Raw genomic sequence first — 23,877 nt, 5'->3', positions numbered from 1 at the left:
ACTCTTTGTAAATGAATACATGTTCCCTGGCCTGGAGAGAGAGGACTCTTAGCATGGTTGTTGGACATCCCTGTTGGATGATGAAATATGGGTTCAAATCAGAGAAAACAAAAAAATAAGGACAGCTTGATATCTAACTGACACTACTAGCTGACTGTTATTTTGGGGATATGTGCCTTTGCAACACTGTTTTTTAAACTGTTTCATTTTGAGACATATTCTCTAATTAAATATTTCTTGATACTTTCCTCCAGAAAGAATCAAATTGGATAAATTAGCATTTGTATTAAAAACAATGGCACTGAACAATTCCCAGCAAAATACATCTCTAATTAATTCAGTTATAAATCAGGACAAAATAAGCATTCCATGTGGGTAGTAGCATTATTTCTTCACCACCTGAATGATAAATTTCTATGCAAAATTACCTTTTCCACTGTCCTACATTAAATGTTTTTTTAATTCCACACATTTACTTCTTCCTTTTCTATCTTTATCAATTGGGCAAATGCCTCCCTTTGCAGTTACAATGCTTACAGCTCCTCCTTTACTCCCATGGGAGGGTCAATTTTTAAAACAGCAGAAGAAACACATACGGTCTACAAATCTGTAACTTTTGATGCTCCACTTGTTTTACTAAAAGTGGTAATATAATCCTTCAGCTTGTCATTCTGATCACAGTTAAGATGGTGTTTGCTGCTACCATACTGAGGCTCTCTTTGTGTTTCTTTCAGTGACTGACTTAAAAAAGTTAGCAAAATTACTTTTAGTTAACTCTTGTTTTATTTAATATTTCACCTTGAATACTTTTCAAGACCTCTTCTAACCTTGCCTCTCAGAAATTCTCCTCCTTTGTTACTTTTTCTGAAGAGCAATTTTAAAATTAAATTAAATACTTTTTTATTTTAAAAAAACATTTCAGACCTTTCTTCAATTTCCTTCCAGTTTGGGACTGGTGGATTGATTTTTAAGAAAATGAAACATATTTTTCAAATAGAGGTCTAAGAATGATAACTACAGTACTTTAGATTCATGTGATCTAATTTCATGTGAGAATAAATTCTTAGCTTCACTGTCACATTTTCACACTGAATTTCAGGAAGACAGCATCCTTAAAAATTAAATGTCTAATACAAAAATCTAACCATACTACCCCTACTGCTTTTAACTTAATAACTGTTTGTAACATATAATATTTTTTCAAGGTTCATGGTTTCTGAAGAGTTATTTACTGTGCCAGATTTTTCTTGATCAATTTTAGATGTTTTAAGAGGACAGTTTGGAAATACATATAGGTTCATTCTCAGTTTTGGATGACTTTTATGTACTTCTTGACAGTAAAAAGTGACAGTAAAAATATTGTAGTAATATTTTCTTAAGGATTTCTCCTATGTTGTTTTCGAAATGTTAAGGACGAAATATTGCATCTTTTCTTTTAACAAGGTGATTTAATTTTTGAACAATTGCACCAACATTTTTTGATTTTTCACTTTGAATTTTACCCATTTATAATACTTTACTTTTTCATAAAATGCACAGGTGAAAATTACAAGGAAAATTAAAAGAGAATGAGAAAATAATAAATATGTCTCCAACACAAATTCAACATTATTAACTACAGGGAAATAGATATAGATAGCTGATCTATGCAATTTCAAAAGTGAAAACAAACATATCTGTCTAAATTGAAGTGATAACAGCAGCAGTCATAAAGGTGTAGAGAGGGAAAACATAACATTTAATATTGCAATATCGCAGCCATATGACATACACAGGGACAGGCAGCTTAGTTCCATAAAATCATCCACTGTAACACAAGCTCTAAATCAGAAATTGATTTGAAAGTCAGACAGGGAAAGCCTCTGACTAATCAGTCAGTTAAACAAAGAAAACAACTGCTTTGCTCATGTTTGTGCCCCTTCATATTTGCATTTTGAAGTAAGAGATGGAAAGAGTTTTGTTAAGCTCTTGTGCTAGCTTTTGGTGGTTTATTTTTTTAATGTAATTTTGTTTTAAAGAAGTATCTGTGCTAGAGGTTTTAAAGAAGTATCTGTGCTATTAGAAGGATACATCATGAGATTTCTGACTAATCATAAATAATTAACAGCTGAAAGAGTGAAGATCAAGTAATCAATATGTTAAGAAAACAGCAGCCAGTTTATTCAAAATCAAGAAAATATGCAAAAGTGAATTTGAAGAAATGATGATCTATTCATGGGTGTTCAGGGACAAAGAAAAGAGAGAAACTTCCTCATATAAATTATTCATGATCAATTATTTGCTCAGCTTCAGTCTGAGTACATCTTGTGACAAAATTAGATTTTAATCACATATTTCTTTAGACCCGAAATGAGGCATTCAGCATTCAGGGATAGTAAAATCTTTGGCTTCTTGGAGATTAGGGGCTGATTCTGAAGCACTAAAGTCACTGGGACTATTTTTAACTGATTTCAATTAGACTAGGGTCAAACTATTGGGACTTCATGGTTCACTCATGGTGTTCCACTATATTTGCACCAGTATAATTTTTATTTTTCCTCCAATTGAGTTTCTCATGTTTTAAATGAGAGGGTGTACAAGAAACTAGAGCAGTGAAACCATAAAGGGGAAAACTTTTCCTTTTGCTGGGATAGTGTTAATAGGCTTCAAAGTAGCTTCTATGGGCCTATGTTTTAGATTTGCAGTGAAAATGTTGTTGATAACACACAGATGTTATTGCTAAGCAGTGCTTACACAGAGCCAAGGCTGTCTTCTTGTACATCCCCTGCCAATGAGGGGGCTGTAGGTAGACTAAATATGGGAGTGGATGCAGCCAGGAGAGCTGACCCAAAATTATAAGTAAGGTTTATATATAACTAATAAAGGGAAATTCCATAATGTCTAACATCATGCTCAGTCTATAAAGGTGGGGGGAATGTAAGAAGAGAACAATTTTAGTAGTAGCATTTGTCTTCCTGAATCACCATTGCATGTGACAGGGCCCTATAGATGGCTGAACACCTGCCTGCCCTTGGGAAGCAGTAAATTAATTCCTTATTTTGCTTTGCTTCTGTGTGAAACTTTTGCTTTACCTATTAAAAGTATCTTTATCTCAGTCCATGAGTTTTCTCACTTTTATCTTTCCAGCTCTCTTCCCCATGCCATTGATGAGGAGTAAGTGAGCAGCTGTGTGTGCCTGAGTTGCTGCCTGGGTTTAAACAATTACAATTAGCTGCACTGCTTATTCATCAGCTGGTTTACAACATGAACTACATGGGCAGGTTATTCAGCATTCAGAGATTAATGACGCACCCTTGACTACTGTAGGATGATGGTAGTTTCCATGAGCCCATGCTCTGAAATCAGCTGTTATTTTCTTGATTTCTTACTTTTTTGTCATTTAACTATAATTGACTGGAGAGGAAGTCAAATTGGTCAGTGGAATCTCATATCACTCTTCTTCCAAATTTAGAGAAGAGTAGCCAATTGCAATAGATTTGATGGGCTTTAGTTCAAACCTTGTCTTTTTCAAGACCTTCATGATGGATAGTGAAGCTGGGAGGGCTAATCCAAGCATTGGTTTATACCTGGCCAGTATATACACAGTGCACTTATCTGCTTCTCTTTTCCAGTGCAGGCAGTTATTTATATATATCAGACTTTCACACAGATGTAGAGGAAAAAGCGTTTCCTTCATCAGAGGAACACAGGTTGACTTTCACCAGACATTTGACAGCAAGTTGTTGGGAAGTTACAAATAGCTCCATAAGAGGAATATGTCCATCTCCTCTGCAATTATTTTCTGAAAGGACTATCTTTTGAAGGTAATGCTGCCATTTAGATGAATATTACACATTGAAGCTTCTTCTGTGATAGTGATTCTTTTTTCCAGGACTCTCTACTGAATGGATCTTAGTGTGTTATTTATTTAGGACATAGGCACCACAACAGGGAGAACAATGACCTTGTATAGACCTTGTGTTTGTGACAGAAATGAGACGAGACACTTGTTTCTTCATGCAGAATAGCCTGACCCTGTCTGTCCCTCACACAGCCACCATTTCCTTCCTCTTCATAGACAGCCACCAGACTCCACCCCCCAGCAGACTTTGACCCATTTGACCAGCTAACCCACTCTTTTATAACAGCCATCCCTACCAGACATAGCTGTGATCTGTTAAGGGCAAGGCTGTTCACCCTCTTTGGTAATTTAGTACAGCTGCAACTCATCAGGGGTGAGGTTGCTTGCAATCCATTCTCCTACAGAACAATATAAATATCTATATGGATAGAAACTGCATGAACAATTAACAACAGAAATATCAAATTCTACATTTACTACAGGTCTAAAATGGCACTGAATTATAGTTTCTTTTTGGAAACACTCTTATCAACTACTAAAATGTCAGTCAATTCTATGGTTAGAAACATGAAAGTTTCTATGCTTAGAATCATGGATGTTTGCAAATTTTTCTATAATTTGAATAATGATATTTAAAAGTATATTTTAATTTAGATATTCTAGTTGCTAGGAAGTTATAGCTCATGCCAGGCATTATTTATCACTCACTTTTACCTTGTCACCTTCCAGCTATACACTAAATCATTTTTCACTGACTTAAGCTAACCTTCCAAACCTCAGCACAGTTTCAGATGCAAATGCATATATATACACATTTATATACATACATACATACATATATAAAAATATTAATATATAAATGTAGGTATAAATATTTTCAGGCATACAAATAAACATACTTGTCCACAGAACCACAGAATGGTTAAGGTTGGAAGATATCACGGCAGGTTATCTATTTCAGCCACCTTGCTCAAGCAGGGTTCCCTAGACCATGTTACTCAGCATTGTGTTCACTTTTTGAATATCTCCAGTGTGAGAGTCTCCACAATACCTCTGGGCAACTTATTCCAGTGCTCAGTCACCCTCACAGTAAAGTTCTTCCTCATGTTCAAGTGAAACTTTCTGTCTTCAGACTTCTACCCACTGCCTCTTGTGCTATTGCTTGGTTCCACTGAGAAGAGCCTGACTCCATCCCCTTGGCACCCTCCCTTCAGGTACTCGCCAGCATTGATGAGTTCCCTTCTCAGTCATCTATTCTTGAGGCTGACAGGCCCAGCTCCCTCAGCTTTTCCTCATCAGAGAGGTGCTCCAGCCCCTAAATCATCTTGTTACCTTCCACTTTCAGAGTTCCATGTCTCTCTGGTACTGGGGACACAGCATGCCAGATATGGCCTCACCAGGGCCAAGAAAAAGGGCAGTATCAGCTCCCTCATTCTTTTTCCATATCTATGTGCAAAAATGTAATGTGATACACACCAAAGTATTATTTAAGCTTTATTCAGGTTACTAAATAACAAAAGAAGAAGTAAGGTAGATCTACAACAGAAGATTTTCCTTAAAGTGAACTCTTTAAAAGAGTTGCATTGCTTAGTGTTGAGCCCAAAGGAGAACTATAATATCTGGTGTGCTCGATGCTCTCAGTGAATGACTGTTTCATATTTTGCATTTCTCTAAAGGCTTGTTTACGACATGATATTAAATTCTTGCTGTAATAATGGTTGCTATTTTGTTCAGAAGCTACTTTGTGACACACATTAATAGACTGTTTAGACATCAGTTTCTTAATTTTCACAAAATTTCTCACTATTGAAAGCCTGGCATTATCCCAATTTATAAGTGCTGAACTGAAACATGTTGGAACTGTTCCTAATGATTAGCCACTAATTTTAGGAGATCCACTTTGTGTCATCTCTTTGCTCATTTTACAGAGTTATGAGTGTGGTGTGGTCTTTTTCCTGCTCAGACCATGCTGTGCCTCCTGCTGATCAAAGGTGCACTCAAAACTTCAGCAAATCATAATCCAAATCTAAAGCTGAAAAAGCAAACATGGGTTGAAATTAATTTCAACTTTGCTTTTTAAGCCATTAACCTGAACTAACTGTTAAAGCTGCTTCTTTCTCCAGCTAATGGAGAGACAGGCACCTCAAGAGACCCATTGCCTACTCCTGTTACAAAGACCTTTAGAACAGGATAAACTGACTTCTGTGGATGCCTCTCCACACTTGCAGAGAAAATCTGCCCTGTTTGTAGTCTAGGTAAGATGAATTTCAGTCTTTGGGAGGGCCAAGGAAAAAAGTCTAAAAGTTAGGTGTTTTGTTCTAAATTAGTTTGCTGTGGTTAGGAATGACAAGAACTTCCAGAGGCGATTTCTGCCATTTAAAGTCCTTAGAGTGATTTCAAGACTCACACTCTAAAAATGCCTGTCTCCTTCTGCTGACTACATACACTTAAAACAACTAATTTAAGGAAGATGAAATCAAATATTTACTGATGTTCCTTGATATCCTTGGCTCTAGCAATTTACTTATCACTCAGTAATACTGGCAAAGAAATAAAATGCATCCTTTCCTTCCCAGCACAATACAGTTTGGAGAAATTTTTTTCTTATTCAACGTTCATTGCAGCAGTTACTAAACTCAGAATGCTTATGCTGCTCACCACAGTTTAAGGGTTTGCATGTGTGTAGAATCTCCTGAGATACTTTTTAAAAACACACAAAAAAACCCCGACAAAAAAACCATACAGGTTGGTTTGGAAGGAAGATATGGTTTGTTCTGGTGTTTCTTGGTTTTGCAGTTGTTGGGGTGTTTTTTTTTTTTTTTTTTTTTTAAATTCATATTTTTTTGTCACTGTTGTGCTCTGTGATGAACATTGCCTGAAGAGCAACACTTCACAGACAGGTGTTAGGGATGGCACCAGTGACTAAAATGAAAGCCCAGGAGTATTTTCTGTTTAATCCGAGCACAAATTAAGTAGATTTATTCTTTAATTTCCACACTGATATTTAATAAGTCTTTGTAACTCTCTTGCCTACTTTGTATGTTGTAACTACCAACTTTTACTTGCATTTAGCCTGGCTTACCTTGGGGATGATTTTAAAGTATTTTGACAAAGAGACAGACTCTCACAAAGGGTGGTAATCTATGAACCTAGAAATTTATTTCTTCAAGGCAATCTAGGCATATTCTGCAGGGTATAAAGTGCACAACAGGAAGTGCTGCAGGGGAATTGTCAGAGATCATGCAGAGAGCTTTCATCAGAAAAGTCAGAAGGAAAAATGGCTAACAGCTCTCTTTGATTATGCAGGAAGCTATTCGGGAGAATTTCTGAACTGAAATGGTTTCCCCAGGGAATTCGTTGCATTGGTATGGTGGTGAGTACAGCTATGGTTCCACAATGTGACACATTCACCTTACCCACCTAGAGGCAAACATAAGCATTTGTATCACAGAAATATATTGCTACCCCTCTTCTATAGTGCCTATATAAGACAGCCTTATTGTGTTCTGGTTCAATGATTCCTTCATCGAGTTCAGCCACAAATTTATTAAACATCACACTTCTATTAAACTGTCTACAAGGGAGTCCTATGTTAACAGCATCCTAAACAACAATCAATCTGAAATATGTTTTACTGAAACTTATCAGAGAGTGTGATGCTTTAGACTGTCCTATCACTGTGTGTCAGCACTCAGAGAGATGTTTACCACATTTACATGTTAACTTGGCTCTTCAGTTACTGTTGACTCCCTTTTTCTGTTCCTAGTTCCTTGATCCTGGCCTTCGCAGTTCCACACTCTGCTGGAGCATGTCACATCAATCCAGCTTTAATGCTCACCACTCCTGGTGTCCTCACCATGTCCCAGTGTCTCCTCCTGTCACCCAGCTTCCTTTCCCACCAGCATCAGCTTCTTGTCTGATTTTTTCTTCATTGCTACCTGCTTCATTCCCCCTGGACTGGTTCAAAATAACATCACACATCAAAAATATGAGATTTTAAGTATAGAAGACAATTTGGGTTATTTCAGAATTTTTCTCCCACTATCCTACATCCTGTATACATATAGATCCAATGGTAAACAAAGATTTCAAAGTAGAGGGATAATAAAACTAATCTAAATTAGTTAAAACTAATTTAAAATTGGTTAGAACTAATCAAAAATATTTGAAATTAGTAAGGAAAGCTTTTTTTCTTCACTTTATTTTTGAGACACAGGCCAACTCCTGGCATAATCCCCTTCTGATCCTTGTAATTAGAGATTTTTTCCCTAGGAATAGTTGGATGTGGTCAGAAACCAAGTGAGTCCTTGCAAGATTATGAAGCAGAGTCCTGTGGACTATTGAGAGACTCCTTTTTGAGCTGACCAATACAGTGAGAGAGAAGGATTAACCCTTTCTTGGGGCTGGTTTGCTCTCAGCAATAGAAATGTCTGGAGTGTTCCTGAAGCCCCTTTCCTCAAGGAAGACATAAATTTATCTTACATTATTGAAATACAAGGATCAGAAAGAAGGTGCATGGTAAGGGAGTAATAAGGTGCTTTAAATACTTGCTACCTCCAACGTGAAATAGCCAATGACACTTTGAAATGGCTTTGCAGTGCTATCTTTATGGGCTCCATTTAGCAATTTTCTTTCAGAGGTTTATAAAACCCTGCCACAAACTACTGAAATTGCACAACCGAAGATGTATTGCACCAAACTGTGATACAGACAATGGAAGAAGAGTAGACTTGCTTAAACCAAGGCTTCTGCTGCAGAAATTGTCTTGGTTTAAGAAAATTTACAGGGCAGACACTCCAAAATGGGTTACCTCTACTTTTAGTTTTGACTGCTTCCCTTTCACCAATAGGGAGAGATGTGTGTGAGAAAATATAAGTGGAAAAATAAAAAAATGAAACAGCAACAATCAATATAACAGTAGTAAGCTCTAGATACAACAGTGCTGAAACCCATGGACTACCTGGGAACAAAGAGCACACAATAGCAGATAAGCCCCTCCCTCAAGATGCAGGTGCCATAAAAGACTGTGTGGTTCAAGGCACAAAGACAAGATGGCAGACAAGCCTCCTCCTCCAGACCATGTGGTTGACAGAGAAGGACAGAGAGAGAGAACAGAGGGGAACAAAAAATCAAGAGAGCAACTGAACCTCTGCAGTGACAAAATCTCCCTCTTCCCCCAAACAACAACCAAAAGGCAGCAAGGAGAAAACAAAGAGAAACCTTGATTCCAAAAGCAGTCAAATGCCATTCCAGCTGTTTGCTCCACACTACTCGACAGGGTCGCTCCCCTGGCAGCAGCAGTTCCGTTGGCAATGGTGGCTGGAACTCAGGCAGTGACAGGAACTTGCAGTGTTAATTTCTCTACCTTTTTGGCAGGCTGGAACCAGTTGGTGTCACCACTGCAGTTCTGAGTTGGCACCACATTGCAAGGGAAAAGAAGCAGTCCTGCTGGACACTGAAAATGGGAGACCCTACTCCCAGTCCTGGCGTGGTGGCTGCAGACAGGTATTTGTGGAATTTGCCCATGGACAGTTTAAGATTGGGAAATGCAGTTTCTCAGAGATCTGCACCAAGCAAGGAGCTCAGAGAGAAACAAAAGAAAGGTTCTGCATTGACGTGGAGAAGCAACTCATTTAGGATCCCTGCAAGAATGGAAAGAGGAAAAGGAGACTTTACATGAGTGTTGTCCTCTCTCTTAAAGGCACCCTGGGCCAAACAGGTTCCTGACCCCTGGCACGTAAAGGAACAGTAAAAATCTTGGGCAGAACTGGTGTAGCACAGACACAATACACAATACAATACACATTTTTTGGGTTACCCAGAAGAGAAATGTTTCTATTTTTTCAGAGCCTCTCAATTGTATGTAAGCCTGCTTACAGAATTTGAATGCACATTTTGTTCACATCAAGGTAAGCAAAGAAAATTTACTTCTGCTGATGAATCCTTGTATATAGGCATTTTATGATATGAAACTTCCTAACTATTCCTTATAATTACTTAGAAACAACGACTTGTTTTTTTTTTTACTTCCTCTTGGTAAGGAACAGAAAATATAGCAAATAAGCATAACTGAAGTTGGTAATGGTGTAGAACACTGCTGCAATGTGGGGATGCTAAGAACAAGCAAGCAATAAGCCAAATAAATGAAAAAAGAAGTCAAAAGTTTTGTGCAAAACCAGAAAGAATTTAGAGTGGAGAAAAAAACAAGCTAAACCAGAGAGATCAGGAAAGACTTTCTCTATATCACCTAAGATTTTCCCACCGATTCTCAAGTTTTACTGATACGCTTTTCTCATACAACTTTAATGCTTATTTCTTGTCCAAAGTGAGTCCCCAAGTCAAGACTGCTTTGTTGAGAAAATCCTTGCATCAACCTTCAGATGTACAAATCTGGAATCCGTTAGTTCAAATGCGCCAATAAAATTTCTGATTGTAAATGCAGAGCCTACAAGCAAAAGCTTGTAGGTATCCTGGGTATCTGGGACACAAGCAGGAAGATTATTTTCTCACTTTATTAATTCTGTGCTGGCAAGACTTGTGATTATTTTTCTGTGTTTCATAACTATTGTGAATTTTCAAAACCCCTAATCTCAGGAGTCTTACTGTCTGCAAACCCTCAGATTTTTTTAAAGTGCATTTTTCAAACAAGTTCCAGTCATCAGACTGCAGGGGAACAACAAAGCCTAAAAAATGATAGAGAGAATTTTCAGCATTCAAGACATGACATGGCAAATGGCGTGTTCACATTGTCCTTGGGGTTTTATTTCATTAATTTCTTTCTAAGACTTTGAAAAGACAGTGTTGGAGATACCAAAGGTTTGCTTTACTAAGAGTAAAAATTGAAAGATTTTGTTTGCATGATTTAGAGAAATCTTAGCATAAGACCATCTTATACAAATTGAATATGAGATTACTGGGTGAAGAATTTTTTTCATTTTTTTCAATTCTTTTTCTCTGTAGGGAATGATTCAGAGCATTAATAGTTTATAGCACCATTCTTTTCCTAGAACTGGAAGATCAGAATAAGGGAGTCTCACTTCCACCATTCTGAGATAGATATGAAGGGTCTACTTTGACAATATCCATGTCTTTTATTCTGTCTGCTTATAAAACTTGCTTCTGTGCTCATTGTCTTTCTCAACTTTGCCTGTATAGCTGTTTGCTCCACATGCGCTTCTACCCAGAACTGTGCTTTAATTTGATTATTGCAATTAATGTGTGTCGACATTAAATTTTTTTTGTCATTTTCTAAACTTCATCACATTTTTTTTTATTAGAAAGGCAAAGTCTCTGCTTCCCAGGCAATTGGAGTCAAACTCTGAACATTGCTTGAGGCAGAAACTGGATATAAAACAGTTCCTGCTCTTTTGTCCTTGAAACGCTTAGGGGACAAAGTGACACAAAAACAATGAATGCCCTACCTGTTCATCTGTATGACAGGATTTGGCTTAGATAACAGATAAATGCTCTGATCTCAGTCTCAAGTGAACATTGTCAAATTAACACAAGCCACTTTATCAGCTGTCAGCTTAGTCTTTGTTCCAACAAATGACAGATATTAGCAGCTACTCATATTTTTTTCACTCCCCAAGAGCATATGATGACATGGTGTTCATACACAATGAGAAGCAACATACCACTGGGAATAGTTTCCTCTGTGCAAAACCTGTCACAGCCATGAGAAACCATTACTGATGTGGCTACACAGTTGCATGAATGGGATATGGGTGCCTTGGGAGCTCAGCACAGCTTGAAAGAAACCCAGTGTGAAAAAGATTCTGCTCTGTTTTCTCATTGTGACACTTAATGTACTTCACTTGCAGGAATATACTTTGAGTGGTGCAAAAAGCAGAAGCTCTGCCCCCTTTGGTCATTAAAGAAGCTGTGATACTTTATAAAGTGAGTTCACAAAGAATAGGAATTTGTAGCCTTGTGTTCTGAGAAAATCCATTTGGAAAAATTATATCCCACCCTTCAAGACTACCGCTGTAATTTTAATTGCCCATAACGTCCTGCTTTATTTCTGTCCTTAATTATTCTTTATTGGTCTTGAACACTGCTAACTTCCATACTCTTATTCATAAGCATCTCTGTTTCACTGGTGGGTGAAGTGATTGCCATATATATTAGGGGGATTTATTATGTCTTTCTGTAATAGATTAAAGAATCCATTAAAATCCAATATTTCCTTGCCAGGAAGATATTAAAATTAAGTCACCTTTCAATCTTTTTTTATAAACTACAGTGATTCCTTTAAGTCCCTTGTTAAGGCCTTTTCTTAAGCTATTGAATTATTGCAACAGCTTTTTTGTAGGTGCTTTCAGATTTCCCAATATCTTTTTGACAGAAGGAATACAACAGAACTGTTATAAATGATCAAATCGGAAGTCAAATTTATAGAAAAAATGTAACAAAGATTTATTAGATCGATAACAAAAAAAAAATAGAATTTCTCCTGCCAGCTTTTAATTAAATGAAACTAATAGAAGTGGTGACTGCTTCAGATTCAAGACTTTAAAAACCTCTCTGAGTCTTGGTCTCAATACTTACATTTCAATGACTTTACCTGCACATCACTAAACAAACTGGAACACTGCTGACTATCTCAAGGTCTATCCCACTCCTGTGTGTAAGACAAACTTGTGTAATGAACATATCTTGTAGTACCTCATTGGAAATTCCAGGCAAAGGCCCAACCCCCCCAAAACAGTGACAAGAAATAATGATGCAGTGCAGCAATGCAGAAAAGACAGATTTAGTCAATTCTGACTTTGGAGTGTTCAGTTTTCTACAAAATTTTAAGTGGACATTCCAATGCTGGTTTGAACTGGAGGCTGCCAAAGGATTTCAATAAAACAGGCTATAAGGTTGTTCTCAGCTATGCTGTGTCCACAAAAAAAATTTATGTTTTGTATTAGAAGCACTTCAATAGAGATTATTTAAAAATTTCTCTCATGAAAAGCAGAGGGCCTTCCCATAGAGGCTAGGGCTTTGTGCATTTGTACAGGCATAAGTTTAACTTGGTTTTGTAGCTTAGACAGTTTAATCTGGTCTAGTCACACCCCACAGTACTGCAACAACTGAATATATACTGAAAAAAGCATCACTATTATTTCAGAAGAAAAAAAAAAGTGAGTTACAGGATCAACTCTAGGACAGAGTTTCTAGCTGTAAATCTCAAGCAAAAGAAAGTGTATCCATTTTTTCTGGAATTAAGCATATGCAACCTCTCTTCATTAAAACATTTTCTGCAGATAAGCCTAAATAGCTCCCTTTTGCAAAGTGGATTTCTTTTTGCATTCTTCCCCTTTTTATGGAGCAGTTCTATTTCCTAATTTGTGGGTGAGTTTCTAGTCACTTCTAAGGCATCTAATAGTTAGCCTTAGCTATGTTTTTACTCTCTCCCTTATGACGCTAATCTTAGCCACAACAACCTGTTATCAATCATGGACAAAACATCTCAGGTAGGGATCTAAAAAAGTATTTGGTTAGACTTTCATTGACTTTATTGACCTGGAACTAAGATTTGACAGTTTCCAACATAATAGATCTTTTATATTGTCCGTCCCAGTCTCAGTTTTTACTGGAAGAAGAGTGCACTCAAGCAAAGCACAGCTCTGAGCCTCTGAGTCTCTGCTTGTTTCCAGGAATCTGAGAAAAACTGTCCAAAGTACAGACAGGTAGCAGTGGTAACAATAACAATAACATGACCATTGATATTGTTCAGTGTTATTGTAAAATAATAACTGGTTGTTGTTGTTCCTTTTGTTGTGATTGTTGTAGTCATTGTTAGTGATGCCTTTATTAAGTGCTTTGTAGTAGTGTCTTGTCTCCTAGCTAGGAGACATTCTGCTGGATAGAGTGTTTGTGTGTCATAAAAAGACATCCTTTATACAGCTAGAGTGAAACAGAAATGGGATAACAGGCGTACACAACACAAACATCAGAAAGCCCAAAGCAACAATGAGACATTTCTGATTAGTGTAATAAGTAGAACTCACTGAATACAGCATGTTCTACTTTTGTCAACAATTCCACTAGTATTGTAGTCATGGTAGGTTTTAACTTGCTAATAAATGTAGGATGGTATTGTTATTTTGCAGGAGACTATTTCTTTCTCCTTACCTCAGAGACAATTAGTCAAGCACAAGGAGTTATCACTTTGACATGGATCAACTCATGGTCACAGTAACACATTTAGATTGAAGATCCTCCAATCTCTCAGGATTGTCTGAATATCAAGGGCTGATAATGGTCAATTATATCAACTTGACAAATTAGCGAAGGTAGTGCTGAGGAAAGTCAAAAATAGCTCAGATAAAGTTCAAGTAGATTTGCATAACAGTTTACAAGAAACTTGCCCTTTACATAGGCAGGATGTAGGCATACTTCCCTATTAGCAGCTTAATGAGCAGCACTTGTATGACATAACACACCCAATTTCATGGCTTCTTCTTCTGAAAGATAGTAAATTTTATTCTATGTTCCTTTTCTTCCTGCCATGAGTGGCTGATCCTGCTCAGTACCCTCTCCTGGGAGAAGAGCTTTGCCTGCATCTCGAGGGAGGAGGCAAGGGCAAACATATTCCAATCTGACCAAAAACGAATATTCTATTTCAGAAACACAGTTGAAGCCAAAAATTCTCTGTGTGGTTTTGGTTTCTTTTTTTCTAGAAAATGAAATTTTAAAAATATTTTTATGAGCTCTGAGTAAAGGCAAACAAACACAATTAATAGTGCTTATGGTCAGGGTTTTTTTTCTGTGCCTAGGTTGTTACCACACAGATGAATATTACATACATTGAAAATTCTGATTGACTTTCTTAAAGTGATCTTGGAAAATACCCTTTGAAATACTAGAGTTTATGGATTAGAAATTTCATGAGGTGGAACAAAGTAAGTGAGATGTTGCCAAGGCAAATTTAAACACTTCAGAAGAGCCGGGTAGAGGGCGTGTGTAGAAAGCTTAGGTTAAGAACGAGACTAATATTAGAGCATTAGAGAAAGAGATTCTGTGAAATAGAACATACTCTTAGCATTGTGCAAGGATGACAAATGCTTCAGAGGGTCTCAAGGATCCTAAATAGCCATAAATCCATACTGTGTTTTGAAAACGTAGAAAATGAGTCATTCATTATTTTGTGCTTCACTCTATTTCTCACATTGTTAAATAAAGGCTTTCTTTTGTTTTGTGTGTAGTTTTGCTGCTTGTTGGATTTTTTTGGTTTGTTTTGGCTACATTATATTTTATTTAGTATTAAATGCTTTTAAAAATCTATTTGGAATATTTTACAGTCCATAAATAATTAACTATCCATTCCAAACATACATAGGACTTCATTCCCAAGAGATAATGACAGATGATTCTTGTGTGAATGCTCCTTGGGTCTTTTAGAGGCCTATATCTTTGACTTGTAAGAATCAACTCATGAAACCCTGACAAAGGAAATAGACCGGATTAGGAAAAAAAAAAAGGAGAGGAAAAAAGCCCAAAAAACCAATGCTATTGCTTAGGACAAATTAAAATATAGATCTTGAAATTTGGACCCACCTCTGTCATCTGGTGCCCTCAGGAAGAGTTTTACCAGGGCTGTAAACGCTGAGATCTTGCTCCCTTATGTCACTTCTGTGACATATCTAGATGAAAGCGGAAACTCCACCCTATTTGATAAAAGTGCTTCCTTTGTCACGAGTACGTGCAAGAAAGCCATTGACATACTGAAGTGAGTACAATGGAGTCCCCAAGCCAAGGAAAATAAAGCACACATCAGAGAAGGACAGGCTGAGACATGTTTGTGTTCAGCCTGTAAGTGGGAAATAGAAAGGACACCTTGTTACTGCCTGCACCTGAAGAACTGGAGGATGCAAGCGAGAGAGAGCCTTACAGTTAGAGGAGCATAGCAACAGGATGAGAGGCAATGGATTCAGTATTCAAATTGGGTTTTTTATTTGTGTTTGTCTTGAATACCTACCTGAATTCCAAGCATGATCACTCCTAATTTGAAAATAATGAAAACCCATGGTTATTGTACAGTACTACGTGGAGATGAATTTTGTGAGAATTTGGGAAAAATAAATTGAGAAATAGCCTCCAACAGGTCAATTATAATGCACTCAAAATATCAAAGAAGGTATGTAAACTTCTATGGTAGATGCTGAATTTATTATCCTTGGAAAAAAGTATGAACTACAGATTTCTGAATAGTTTGCTGTATGCTTAAGATAGACTTTATTATGAGATAGGAGTAATCCAATCAGCAACAAAGGCATGAATAATTTTCAATATAATGCTCAACAGTACATAAATCTAGCAAGCTGTGAGAAAGAACTAAAAACCAGTAAAGACAAAATAAAATAGTACAAGGAGCCTTACAAAGAGAAAATGTGTCTCACAGCCTTGTCCATTTCTAATTTTTATCCCCTCTGTTTCTACACGGCTCTTTCAATGGAATACTTTACCCACTATCACTGTGGGTTTTCTGTTTGTTGGATTTGATTTCTTCTTTTCAAGGGACACATGATCTCATATCATTTTTATATCTCATAGTTACTGACGTAGATTTAGGGCAAACCCTTAACTCAGGGCTGAGTTATGAGTGGTGCATCATCCCAAGAGAGTAACAAGCATCTCCCATCCTCTGATATATAGTTTCTCTGTCATTCTCCTTTTTTCCACTGAACAGGAACAATCTTCCCCAACTCCTCCAAAGATACAAACTCTGATGACTATCAGAGTCAGCAGGATATCAGAAAGATATTCCCATGGATTTATTTAGATCTTGCATCCTTCACTTCTCCCACACCTCTGCATGCACTCAACACTGTACCCAAACCCTACTTATGTCACTGTAACGGAGCTGCCACCACATCCTTAGGTCATGTTAGGCTCAGACAAGAACAGATTTATTCCATTAGACATGTAGGCACAAGTCTGCTTTAATGTACAGACTGTCACAAATTTTGAGAAAAGGAAGACTGTAATTTTGGACAGGTTATTTTCCCAGATCTATTCAAAATTATTTTCAGACTTCTTTAAGTTAGGTATCTAAAAAAATTCTTTTCCAGGAGAATAAAACATCCAGCCTTTTGTTTCAGGAAAAAGACTACCATCAGATCAAGTTGTGTAAGAAATGTGTATATTTCTCTTTGATAGATATCATGCCAGAAAAAGCCAACACAAATAGCTAATGGCTTATTGGATTGGTGCATTACCCTTTGAGGAAGTGCTTTTCCTGGCTACTGCAGGAGGTGAGCTACCCTTGCAGATAAATCGATGACATAATTGATTTGGCAAATCTCATTTTCCAGCCAGTCAACATTTTGTACTGTTCTGTCCTAACTTCTGAGAAAATCTCTGGTATTAAAATACTGGTTTCCATTGGAAAGACACTGAGGTACCCATTTCCAAAAAATACCGTGACTGTTTAAAAATTACCCTGTCTTTCAGGAATATACTCTAAAATTAAGTCCTAAAGAATATGAGTTATAATTGGGTTTTGTCTTCCACTGCACACTTCCATGCTGAAAGTACAACATAAACTAATAGGCACAGAGGATGGCTGTATTAAAATGCACTCTTATATTTTTCCTGTGTTTGTGGCTTTTTCATGTAATTTGGAAATGTCTCAACCCCAGGTGTAAGCCTGAAGGCAAGATCCAATTGTTGACATCTGTTGGGGAACAGACAGAGGGGTAATCTATAGGTTTTGAGAACTTCAGATAGAGGCATGCCTCTGAGGGAAGGGGTGTGCTGCCAGCTCTCATTGGCACACACACAGAGATCCCTTCAGCATCATGTGTCATCTGCATGCGCATGAGCTACCACTTTGGGCCATGGTGTCTTGGAAAAGAAGATTTTGCCATAAAGTTGAGATGAACACAACATTTTTATTCCTGCTTTAAAATTGATGGACAATAAAGCTATGTACAGGATTTTTAGGATGAGAGGTCTGCCTAGTCTCTGAGGCAGGAATCCTAAACAAAGGCTGACTTGTTGCAGAGCTTCTTGTGAAATGCAGCCAGAAGAGTCGAGAGAGGAGAGGAAGCATGCCTTCATATGGCTCACAACAGTAACCAAGAGCAAAGGGTAAAACTAGCAGCTGTTGAGGCTGAGGTCCCCAAAACAGCAGCCTTGGACAGGAACTCTGATGCTCCTTGCTCAGCAAAGCATTTGGATCATGTTGCTAATAGAGTCCCAGGAAACTATACATCACTTAGGAACAACAGCAGATGACTCTGAAACAGTTGGATTTCTCTGAGGCTGGGCAAAAAATTGTGAGTGGTGAATAGCCCAGAAAGGAGAGGGGCACTCTGCCAAGATACTGACAAGCTGTAGGAAGAGGACAGGCTGATAATGAACAAAGCCCAGAAGCCCAGACATTCCTTTCTTTCAACTACTGAGGTTTTCCAAATTGGCTTAATATATTTCTCTCATCCTTCCCCACTTCACCAAACCACAACTCTTCAGCTCCTTTCTAACTCAGGAGAGGAAATCCTGTTCTTTAGCATGTTTAGGTGACATATTTTCTCAGGCTCCCATGGAAAGCAGGTAGCGGCATTTAGCTCCTTTGTAGAAGGAGCATAGGGTGTTGGTCCTTGTCCTTTTTGACTCCTTGCAGAAAGATCCTAACACATGCAATTTGAAACTCTCATGGGAATATTGTGAAAAAAAAAACCCTCAAGTTAGTGTTTACCAAAATTCTGTGTGAAACTATCTAGCCTAATGTCTGTATTCTGATGAGTTTCTATATGCAGGACAGAACTTTCTTTTTATTCAAGCCCTCAGGTTCCAGAAAATGCGAAATCTGACTTTTAGTGTTAGGTAAGTGTTGATCTTGCTAAAATTAAGTGTGGATTTATTAGTGAGATTAAACCAAAGTCATATAATAGCAGAGACAAGTTCACAAGAATAAGATGAGCACTAACAATCAATCAGTTGAGCTCCAAGCCATGTGCTGAGATCAAATGGTGGTATTCACTAAAGTTCTGCTCTAGGAAAAAAGTAGCAGCCCAATGTGTTGCATTTAAGAAATATATTTTTGTGTAGCACAGAATGACATCAAATTGCACCTGTCAGGAGACTGAGATTCTGATATAACTTGAATCATGATATCCAAATGGCCAAGTTCTGAGCTATGAGGAACACCTGCCAACATAACTAATAGTGAGGACAAAAAGCCTTTGGTAGCAAGTCCCTTGAGAAGGAGCTAATAATACATGTGCCCTGTTCAATAAGCTCTTAGCCTGAGGTATTTCCAGTATGCAAAGAAAAGAAAGCTTACTTTTAATTTTTTATGCTGTCCCCCTTTATCTTGATACGTTTGTTCCATTTTCCTCAAAGAGGTTCTCAATTAGTTTAACAGAAGTTTTCTTTTCTAAAACCAAATCCAGTTCTCTGTATAAGCCTTTGATGGGAGCTTCTAAATGAAGAGAGATTAAAGAAGTGAGGGCTAATTATTATGGAAAGAATAAGTGCAAGAGAGGATATAGCAAAACCGGTGCATATAATAGTTCCTACTGTGGAGAAGGTCAGACAGGATCTCTTGATTATCCTTAACCAAAGCAAAAGAAGGAAACACTCCATAAATTAAAAAATAAGATACCATTATATATATACACAAACATTTTTTATAGAAGAAATCTCACCTTGTGTGATACATGGCTACAAAAATTTACTCGTACAGTAAAGAAAGTTTGCTGTGGAAAACAAAATATACAGTCTCAGGAAAGTACATTCTAGAATGTTTTGTTTCCAAAATGGAAATTTTGTATGGAGGAGGGCCAAGAGGCAAAAGTAATTGTGGATTGAGACTTGCAGGACTGCAGAAAGTAGCCAGATCCACAGCCCTTCTCTTTCTCCTTCATGCCCTCTACTCTAAATATTATCCATTACTGATGTATTTTTTAGCAACAGAAAAAGTATTGACTGCAATCACAGGCACAGAGCAAGCTCCAGCTGGAGGAGCAGCTTTTTACTGGATGTTGCTGCTGCTTCAAATCAGAGGAGCCATTTCTAAGGTTGAGCTGAACCTGCCACTTTGGATGTAGTTAATGATTTTGTGCTACCGCCACAAAGTTGGACAGACAAATGAACATCTTTCATGTGAACAAAATGTGCCAGTCTTCTACACATGATGTCACAGCTTCTTGTCATGTGATGGAAAGAGCATGAACATTGAATGAGCACCTGTTTGCATACAAAAATATGGGAGAGGAAGTACCAGAGACAACCAAAACACAGAGGTTCTTCCATATCTGATAGACCCATGTTCAACCAAAAGATGAAAATGTACAAGCAAGTTGCATTCTTAATCTTTTAAAGATACTTGAATTGTCACATAAAGGAATGTTATCATATTGAGCAGGATAGACTGGGTCATAGGGAAAGAAGGTAACAGAGAAAATGTTTACAAACTGGATTTTTTTTGTCTAAGAGAGGTTATGGAACAGATAAGAGGCTTTTTAAGAATGGGTGAAGGAAATCTTGAGGCAAAATTAAAAAAGATATATTTTTGTGCAGCAAAAAAGCAGATTTTGTCTATGAATTCTACCCAGAAGGCCATGTCTGCATTAAAGTATCTATCAATTGACTATAATTTATAGTAAATATATTGTGAATCTTCTAGTTTTGGCTGTTCTTTGTATTGATGATATGGAGGTCAAGATGACTTTCAGATGTGCAGGACATGCCGTGCTTAATAAAAAATGCGATGTACATAAACCCCTCACCTGGCTGAGGCCCAGCAGAGAAAGTTCACTTGGTACAGCAATCAGACAGACTTGCCAGCTTACTTCTAGACGTGTCTTTCTGGCTTTGGCAAGACACTGTAAGTTCAGGTGTGCCTGCATCTGTCACTGTTGACCTATTGTACAGTATAAAAGCTATGCAAACAAATTATACTGTGCATTCTCAGTTGCTTGCCATGTTCTCTCAACAGCACTACTGTTTGTTGAATGTCAACTATCAGAAGTCCTCTGGCTTACTGCCACAGAGTATGGCCTTTTTTTCTGAACACTGAGGATTTTTCGCCTTGTCTACATGGACAAATTGATCAGCACAGCATTCTAATGTTATTCTTTTTGGGGGGTAGGGATGGAGAAGAAGGCCCAGAGAATGGGATTGAATGGGACATCCCATTCCAAAACAGGATTGAGGAAGGATCATAAAAAGGATCATAGAAGGATCATAGAAAACACTTATAGACCTCCTATTATAATTTTCTTTGAAGAACTATACTGGGAAAAAATGTTATGCCATTATACCTGTAGGGCTGTTACAATATTATTGCTGTATGTAGATATGTATAAACTGTAGATATAAATAAACTGTAGCTATGAATAAACCTTTTAACATCCTTCTTGTTCATGGAGTTGTGTTCACTGAAGAACAAAAGCATCTCACTCAAGGTAAAATGCTGAGTGATGGCACAGGAGTAACATGAGTGACTGATAGATTCAACCCAGAAGTTTAAGTATAAGTTACAGTTGATGCATATTATGTAGTTGCATGTGTGTAGCTACTCTTTACTCAGTGTTGATTGGGATGGAGTATCTGCAGAACCATTCTCTTCTCTTCTCTTCTCTTCTCTTCTCTTCTCTTCTCTTCTCTTCTCTTCTCTTCTCTTCTCTTCTCTTCTCTTCTCTTCTCTTCTCTTCTCTTCTCTTCTCTTCTCTTCTCTTCTCTTCTCTTCTCTTCTCTTCTCTTCTCTTCTCTTCTCTTCTCTTCTCTTCTCTTCTCTTCTCTGTATCTACACTGTTATCAATATATTAAAAAAGCAGTAAATATTCCCGTGACATTAAAAAATTATTTATAGGTATGATCCTTGCACTTCAGAGTTGATGCCAAAGTATTTCCATCCCTTTATGTGAAGTTGTTATACACTGTCCCCTCACTAGTAATTGGTACACAGAACGTTAAACAGCCGGCCACAAATAGCAGATCTCTCTTTAAAAAAATTGTTTTAACTGTGGGTATACATACAGAAGAAACTCATAGGTGCAGGTAGAAATAAGCAATTTCTATGTGCCCTATGTGTGCAGGTGCTGCTGCAATGGGTCTATATGGGTAAGAAGATGAGGCTTTGTGCTGATGTGTTCTGATGAAGACTTCACAAAACAAGGAAAATTGGAGAAGTAATAATAATACCATTGAATTTAGAGTTTATGGGGAAGAAGATTATGAATGTTCCTGAAATAAATCCTTGATCTGCAATTTTAGCAGACATCTTCATCTACATGCTCTAGACATTGCAATAGAAGGATTAAGATCCTTGGATCATAATGCCCAATGATATATTGCAATTTCTATTATGTAGTCATATCTGCGTGACCATAATAGGCTCTATTTAAGACCAAAAATAGCATAGATCCTTGCTCAATAGTTCTATTAGAATATTCTTATTCTTCTAGTGTAACAAAATATCATAAATTATAGGCTAAACTGAGTTGCATCTCGGTTTTGCTCATTTGTTCTTGTGTCAGCATTGCCCTTTACCATACAATGTTATTTTGCTTGTTTTAGGCAATGGCTTTTTTCGCTTGAGCTTCCTTCTGTTTATTCTCCTGATATATTTTTAGGAAACAATAATTTCTTCACCTAGTCTTGGTTTTGCTGGTTTTCCCTGCTAGGCTGAAGAACTTTGTTTTATTTTTTTACTCATGCAAAATGTGTTCTATATCATACATGACATTTTAATGCACCCTTTCTCATCCCTTTAGAATTAACTTTACTAAGTTTTGGTGACTATATGCAGAATTTCAGGCTAAGCCTTACGAGTATTAATAGCATTAATACTCTAATATCTAACCACAGTTTTTGTCAGCAGGCAGAGGGCTGAGGGCTGTGATCTGTGACCTTTTTACTGTGAGAGTGACCCAGACTGCCATAGTAGATGGCTTTGATCCCAATCAACAACAAAAAAGATAATGCAGTCATTCAAATAGCATTTGATATTGTAGCTTAACAGAATTTCTGTACATAACAGTGAAAATTAATCTTTATTAACCTGTTTTCCTTTTCAGGCACTTGTATACAAATGAGTTTTCTGAGTAAACAGTGCATGATTTATCAGACATCATTCACCACCTCCAAAGAAGATTTTTCACTTTGTTTTTACCCTTATCTAACCTCCTCTCTGTGGTGAAGGAATTCCACCCTCTCTCATCTATGTAACAAGTACACACTTACTGTATCTACTTTGACTTACTTTTCAGAAAGCTGCAGAAAAGTGAGACCAAAAGAAGAGGAGATGAGAGGACCCACAGATGGATGATGTGCCCAGTAGCAGGGATAAGCAACAAAGGAAGAGAACATGGGTAAGAAAAGTTGACGAATGCAAGAAATCCTTTTATTTCCTCCATTCTCCCTATGAAACAAAATGTACTCTCCTCAGATTTTTGTAATTCTGTCTTTTCTGAGGGCCCAAAGTGTGCTAACACTTGAATAGAGTTGATGTAGATATCCTGAAATGACAGAAAGTCAATGTGAAATAGCAGCAGCAGTCACTGTAATTATTACTCGTATCACTTAATTAGGGTTTATTAATTAGTATACTAGAGGTATAATACATTGATGATTGTTTTTTCTTTGTTTGCAACGTGTCACAGGTCTTGTCTGTGGATTTTGTTCACCAGCCTGTATTTTCTCTCTCCTTTTCTCCTTATACACAGTATCTTCTCTCATGCATTAAATTCTGCTGCACCACTGCACTTAAAACAGCCTTTTGCCAAGTGATCCATCCCAGATGATTCATCTGACTTTTCCATTAGTGTGGTTTCTCCCTGTTCTTGCCCATTGAATGTAGTGCAAACTGGTCACAGAGTATAAGTTCTTTTCAGCAGGCATTCTAAACTTGTCTGAGCTTTAAAAGACATTGTTCCCAGAGTCTTGTAAGCTTAGCTGCCATAACGTTGCACAGGAGAAAAAATTATTTTCTATGTGATGCAACAATTTTCCTATCCCTTTTTTATTATGTTAGCAGTGACTGTAAATCTATTTAAAAGAACTCTGTACAATATTTTTTGGTACTAAATGAATCC

This window comes from Camarhynchus parvulus, chromosome 3 (genome assembly GCF_901933205.1).
Source record: "Camarhynchus parvulus chromosome 3, STF_HiC, whole genome shotgun sequence".
Taxonomy (NCBI): Eukaryota; Metazoa; Chordata; class Aves; order Passeriformes; family Thraupidae; genus Camarhynchus; species Camarhynchus parvulus.
Note: the sequence above shows the minus strand (reverse complement) of the source record.